This window comes from Ictalurus furcatus, chromosome 28, assembly GCF_023375685.1.
Source record: "Ictalurus furcatus strain D&B chromosome 28, Billie_1.0, whole genome shotgun sequence".
In the NCBI taxonomy this organism is placed as follows: Eukaryota; Metazoa; Chordata; class Actinopteri; order Siluriformes; family Ictaluridae; genus Ictalurus; species Ictalurus furcatus.
Window position 1 is genome coordinate 1941698 of NC_071282.1, and position 7699 is coordinate 1949396.

Sequence of the window (7699 nt, forward strand, 5' to 3'; positions counted from 1 at the left end):
CCACATGCACATGCTTTACCCCACACACATACAGACTTTTTTCTTCTTTTTAATTATTTAAAACAAACAAACAAAAAAAGGTGAGTGTTGCATGGGTATATCTGGGAAAACACATAGGAATTACAGATGTTTCTCCATTTTAAGTGATTGGATATTTTGATATTTCTGTAACACACACACACACACACACACACACACACACACACACACACACACACACACACAGTGTGGCCATGCCTGTGCAGTCGAGAAGGTTATCAAAGTTGCAGACAGAGAGGAAGAAGAGGCTGAGGTTTGCTCTGATCATCTGCTGTGTGCTGCTCATGTTATTATTCCTGGCACTGGGACTACACTACAGTAAGAATATCAACACTAAATATTTTTATATTATGTTATATTGTATTAGATTAGTCACTTGATCCCACTGTGGTAAAGGACCAATTTGTAATTTTGGTAATGTTCTTGTAACTCAAGATGTTTAGCAACTTCTTTTTTATGCTTTATCTACTCAGTATGGCCGAGGATATGTGGCCATATCTTTATCAAAGTGTGTGGTGGTGGTCGTGGTGGTCGTCGTCTCCAGGACCAATAATTTACTAGTGAAGCTTTGTTGTCAGTACAGGACTAAGTTGGGTGTTTTACAGCAGCAGGGTCGATACTGAGAAACTTTACAGGATTTATTGCTTGTTAAACCCCACTCAATTTTTGATCCAAGGGATTTTTTTTTTATATCATTAATGTGCTCATTCTAATACGTTATCATTTCTGTAGTAACGGCTCATTCACAGGGACTTGGACTGCACACATGGATTTTATTAATTAATTAATTTGTTTAAAATTAAATGCATTCATTGATCCGGTGAAGAGATTTTTTATTTTTTATTTATTTTTTTTTTTCCCCCACATTTTATGGAAGGAGTCTCCAGTGTCAGCACTTTGTAACAGTCAGATGTAAAGCTGTAAGTTTTCTGACATCTTCAGGACAGAACTTTTTCTTTGTAAATGAGAAGCTGTTGAGGGAATAACTTGTAAATGTAACTCTAAACAGATTTTAATAAATCTGAAATTGGTGAATAATTGTGGTGTAAGAGGAATAAAAGACTTCTGAATGTGGTGCTCTAAGAAAAGAATCGACTTCAGGCTGAGATCAGTAACTCCAGTCACACAAATGTCACTGATTTTATTTTTCTAGAACAAAATGTCCCTAACATTGTTTATTTCCTTACTTAAAGCGTTGCAGTGCAGAAAAGCATTAAAATACTGTGTACGTTCATTAAGATGATAAAATGTAGCTCTGTCTGTCTCTCCCATATTTTCTCTCAGTCATCAGACACATAAACTCAAAGTTTTACTTCTGCGCTCAGTCTCTGGCGTTCGTTCCCATCGTAAACGCGTGCGATGGGAAGTTTGACTGTGACTCTGGAGAGGACGAGCTCAACTGTGTGTCCAGCCTGAGGATCAACACCACGCATACGGGTACGTGCTCACACCCTAAATCAGTCTAAAGACTGTCCACCAGGTGTATCCAGGTGTGTGTATGTATCATATATATATGTGTGTGTGTGTGTGTGTGTGTGTGTGTGTGTGTGTAGTGAGGTTGATGGGTGAAAGTTTGATTTTACAGGTTTTTGCTAACAACGAAACATGGAGCACTGTATGTGCAGACAACTGGAGAACCCAATACACTCGATTAGCCTGCCAGCAACTGGGTTATACACAGTAAGTACACATACACACATGCTAAAGTTTGGTAATCCAAGTCGTATTAATACACAAAATACGTGTGTGTGACTCAAATTCCATACACGGCAACAAAAAGAAGTACCTTGGGGCAGCTGTGGATCAGGTGGTAGAGCGGGTTGTCCACTAATCATAGGGTTGGTGGTTCGATTCCCGGCCCACGTGACTCCACATACCGGAGTGTCCTTGGGCAAGACACTAACCCCAAGTTGCTCCCGATGGCAAGTTAACGCCTTGCGTGGCAGATCTGCTACCATTGGTGTGTGTGTGAATGAGACCCAGGGTAAAGCGCTTTGGATAAAGGTGCTATATAAGTGCGCTATTTACCTTTCTCTGCACGCTGGTGTTTGTGATTTACAGTAAGTCAAAACTGAGTCTCCTGATGATTGTAGTGGAACAGTAACTAACATTCAGCCTGTTGTCGGGTCAGGATTGGCGGGAAAATTTGTATGCCAACTCTGATACGTTCCGAGGCACAAAAAAAGTCTGAGGCAAAAAATAAGTCTGATTACTTTGAGCTGGATGATGGATGAAAGTCAGCTGATTATCCACATGGTGGAATCTGTATCTTTACCTAGTAGTCGAGTTGAACTCATGACTGTCGGCGTGTGTGTGTGTGTTTGCATTTAAAACTCAGGGATACTGTAGTTTGCAGAGTTTGGAACTTTCTGATGCATGAGTGTAAATTCGAGTCCCGTCTTTTTTTTTTGGTCGTAGGAGCCCACGGAGTATACAAGTTCCCGTGAGGAGTCTGCATCCTGACCTACAGACTGCGTTCAGTGTCGTCAATAACGAAGACCAAGAAGCAAGTGCAAACATTCAGAATGTACTCCGTATGAGGTACAGCTCATTTTACCTCATATTTTAATGATCCATGGTGTTGATGCAGTTTCTTTAAACTTCTCAATGTGGTGTGTTCTTTCAGAGATCAGTGCGCGTCTGGCTCGGTAATATCGCTGTCCTGCTCAGGTACGTGAGTGTGTAGGGGTTAATGTTAAAACTCAACCCATGTACAGACTTCATTGAAATAGTTGGATGTGATTGTGAACTTGCATTGGAAATGGGTTGTAATCGTGTGTGTGTGTGTGTGTGTGTGTGTGTGTGTGTGTAGACTGTGGTGAGGTGGTTGGTGAAGATCGGATTGTTGGTGGTAAGGACACAACAATAGAATCGTGGCCATGGCAAGTTAGTGTGCAATGGGACATGCAGCATTCGTGTGGAGGATCGCTAATCTCGACACGATGGATAATCAGCGCCGCTCACTGCTTCGCTGGGTGTGTATCTGATGTGTACACACACAGCTGTGCATGTAAACTAGGATGATACCATCTGTATCGGTTTAGTGCTTCATGTATCTGTATTTCTAGTTGGATTGACACCCAAAGTAGGTGTGGCCTAAAATAAACAAATAAATAAATTTGACCCTGGGAGTTGATAATCCAACACATTTAGTTGGTTCCCAAAATAGAAAACAAACTAGTCTAATTGAAACCAGTGTGATCATGACCAGGCAGTTATTAAGGATGAGTGAAGGCTGTAAATGGTCTTTGTTTTTGTTTTTTTTCCCACTCACCTGCAGGAAAGCAAAAACGTTTTGTGCGTCCCACAGGATCCCAGTCCCAGCATGCACCTGTAGTCTAGACCACATGCCCCCTGAACCTTTCTGTCAAAGCTTTCTGTAAAAATAACTGTGTGCCTTGTATTCGCATCTGTATTTGTATCTCTTTAGAATGATCACATTATCATGATGTTTGTTCCAAATAACGTATTCGTATTCTCTTACGCCCCTACTGTAAATGTAGATAAACTGTATACGACCCAAGTTACCAATAAACTAGTCTCATGTACGATCCGCTCGCGCTCTCTCTCTCTCTCTCTCTCTCTCTCTCTCTCTCTCTCTCTCTCTCTCTCTCTCTCTCTCACACACACACACACATCCTCAGAAGAAACAAAGAACTGAGCCAGTGGAGGGTGGTTTTAGGCCAAACCGACATGACCTCGTCTGGGGCTGTGTCAGTGGAAAGCGTCCTGCTACACCCAGCTTACAACTCTGTGTCACGTGACTACGACATCGCCATGGTCCGACTCGCCTCTGATGTTCTTCCTGGAGGTGTAGCTTCCATCACTTCATCCATCCCTTTGTAGTACTGTCACTGGATATCGTTAATAGTTGATTGTTTTAGTTCGTTTTTTCTGGCTCCTACATCAGTGGGTGTCCGTCCAAATGTTAAGAATTTCAAGAACTAATAGTAGTTGGGGACGGCTTAGAACTGAACATAGAAAATTGTGTAGAATTACACTTTTTTTTTTTTTTTTTTTTTTTTTTTTTTTTTTTTTAAGGAACAAAGCTCCAGCTAAACACTTGCACCAAGTTGTAAATGAGCACAAACTGATTAACACACAAACTGTAGCTGTTTTTGTTATTCCATCTGGAAATCCATTTACTTTAAAATAAATAAATAAAATTGCAAGCTATATCTATCGAGAGTTTAAAACATCCCATTTCTTCCTGCAGCCTCCATCCATCCAGTCTGCCTGCCCCCATACCAGCTGTCAATCATGCCAGGGGAAGAACTCGTTGTGACTGGGTGGGGCGTACAACAAGAGAAGGGTAAGTGGGTGGGGCTTAAAAAAAAGAGCGATCATTTCCATATGGAAAAAATGTATATTTTTGTTTGTATAGAGTTGCATAATAACTGTAAGAAAATATCTGTGTAAGACTGCTTGTTTTTCAACTCGACTCATTCTCTGGTATCTCACCCTCAGGTCATCTGTCAAATGTTCTGCAGAAAGCCACGGTTCCTTTGATCGACCGATCCGTATGCTCTAACGCGTCCGTCTACGGTTTGGGCGTCACTCCCAGAATGCTGTGCGCTGGCTTTCTGAAGGGAGGCGTAGATTCCTGTCAGGTGATGAGCTCTTCTATGTAGCACAGGATTGAACTCTAATCCGATTGGTCAGAAGGTGGCGGATTAATAAAATACTTCAGGATGTGCTGCTATAGGTGATTAATCAACTTTGAGGCAGTAACAGTAACGCAACCCTACCGTTGATCGTTTTACTCGAAGTGCATGACTCGGTGTTTTATTTCTTGAGTAGATTCTTATGTAACCTTGTTTTAGAGTTTTGTGGATGATCTTGCAGTAAGTATACTTAATAAAACAAAATGAAACCTTTACTGACTGGATTGTATCCAAACCTTTGGCTCTCTGTAGGGGGATAGCGGGGGTCCGCTGGTGTTCCTGTCGTCCCGGTGGCAGTTGGTGGGTGTCGTTAGCTGGGGAGGCGGTTGTGCCCGTAAAAACCAACCTGGAATTTACACTGACGTCCGACAGCTTCTGAACTGGATTTACAGCATCATGGATGTGCGTGTGTATGAGGTTTCGATTTTAAGATTGAATTGAAATGACAATTGTCTTCGTTATCAAGTTTCACGCTTCAGACTCGAGCTTTTTATACCACAGTGCTTTTAAATTCTCTATTCTGATCGGCCAGAAGGTGTCGATTCATTTTCCATGACCGCGTCTCTGACAATAATCGCGCATAAGTAATAAACATCGTGTAATTGTTGATGCGTGACGTTTTTCTGTAAGGAGAAGTTTACGTCACAATGCCTCATTTATTTAAAAAAAAAAAATGAAACAACCGAATCATCACCTGCTGATTTTGTCGTGTCCCTTTGCAGAAATACCCTTAAGAAGCCTGGAGATGCATCTAATGACGCGACAGGACCATTTGAAACGTGGTTGTACCTGTAGAGTTAAAGAAATCTTTTGCCAATATTAGAATTCTGAATGTTACATGGGCTTCTGAGTTCGCGTTATAGGAACGACGTCATGTTCGTTGGTCCATGTGCTCGCTCTCTATACATATTTTAAAGTAATATTAGGCATTTTGGGTGCTGTTTTTAATTGAAGGTTTTGTTGTTTGTTTGTTTGTTTGTTTTTTTTAGTGTTCGGATCGGTGTTTAATATACAGATCAAAATGGTCATGCCTTGTGTTCTATCACTGTCGTACAGGAAACTTGTGAAAAAATAAACATAAATGTATTTCAATAAAGAGATTTAAGGAAGTATTTCTACTTGTTTTTTTTCCTTTTCTTGGATAATGTGCGATTGGCAGGATTCAGGATCGATCGATAAATTAAAAATTAGCTTAAAAGTAATCAATGGGTTAAAGCAGTGGTCTAAGGTTGCACCATATGTGTGTACTCCTAGTTTAGAGTAAATTTGTTGACTAAATGGATTTGAATTAAACAAGGATGTTGTAGATTTACATTAAATTGTCATCCCACTTACATACAACCTCATCCTGTGAATTTTATATAAAAAAAGCCATTAATGTGCCTGTAACTCCCAATAACCAGACATTGAGAAGAATTATAGTATTGATCATTTAATGCATCAGTTACTGACACATCATCCAGCACATCAGACATTTTAAATAACAAATCCTCAGTCAGAAGGTCTTGTAAGGATATCGTTTCATCCAACAACGTGTTCAGTGGAGATGGTAAAATAATGACGGATCAGTTGCATTTTCAATTTGCAATAATATATAGCGTAAATTAGTTTATCTATGTCACTTCTATCAGTCTAAAATCTCCCACTCGTCAATATTTACTGATGTTATTTGACAGGTTTTTTCCCCCCTGTTCATCACCGAGCCGAACTTTCTATCATTTAGTGCATAGCTAGAGTACGCTTTATTGCTGAATTATCACAGTAACGTCCTCTCATCCTTTTGATTACCGTTTTCACGTCACTTAATTTTTTTCCAAAGAGATATTCACAATTCATCCCAAACTAATACAGAAATCAGTCTATGTAAATGAACACTCGTTCTACATAATCAATCATGTAAGGCAATGTGAGTGAGGTTATTACTGAAAGTAATCTTACAAGGAACAATTCTAGATATAACGGTGTACATCAGTTTGCTGTAAGAAATAAAACTAATTTATAATATATAATCTTGGTATTCTTTAACTGTAGACCTGCCGCAATGAACTATAATCCTAACCGTTGTTGTAAAACCCGAGGAAAAATCTCCAATTTTGCACTTTATCTTTATACGTGTCAGGAAAACCCCGCACAACCCTGCTTTCATCTACCGCAACGGTTTCCTTCAGAAGAATCCAGAACAATCGATCTTGCTGAGAGGGGTGAAAAAAGCAGGACCAGCTCGGTCCTCTTCCTTTAAAATCACTTTAGTCTCCCATTAGCCGCAGAACATCGATTTGAGCTGAAGATGCTGGTATTGACGGCATTTAATGTCGATCACCAGGATCGAGAAAGCTTGTATTGCACAAATCCTGAGCAACGAGTCAGTAAAGGAGTCTAGAACGCGTCAACATTGAGTTAAACAGCAGATCTGCTCAGGTTGACGTTGTTTCTGACGAACACGGACCACGATAAAATGTCTTTTCAAGCCGTGATCACAACTGTGAGTGAGTTCCAGAAACCCACGCTTCAAACTTGTTACTGTACTTTATAATAGAATTTTTATTTTTATTTTTTTACTAGTAATCGGCAGTATTCCAGCCACTGGAACGTCTTTTCTCTTATATTCAGTTGCATTATGTAGGGTTTTACAATAGGAGTCATTTCTAGGAAGAAAAACAATACCCAAATCAAAACCAGGCTAGCTACAGTAACTAGCTAAAGTTAGCAATGTGTTTAACACGAGATTTGTTAAAAGGTAGGACGTATGTCCCATTTCGGTCATGGGCGCAAAACTCAGAAGGGTGGAAAACTTCCGATTTGTCCGGCTTCTCATTTCCGAAATAAAAATGGCAACTGTAGTGTCTAATCAACTCTTAATTAATTAGCTAGCGTTAGCGTATAGATGTGTTAATGCTAAGCATTAACACATGTTCTCCTAAACATTAGCAGAGCTGAAGCAGATACAGAATTTTTTTAAAAAATAATTAATATAAACTGAAATAATTAAGTTGTTT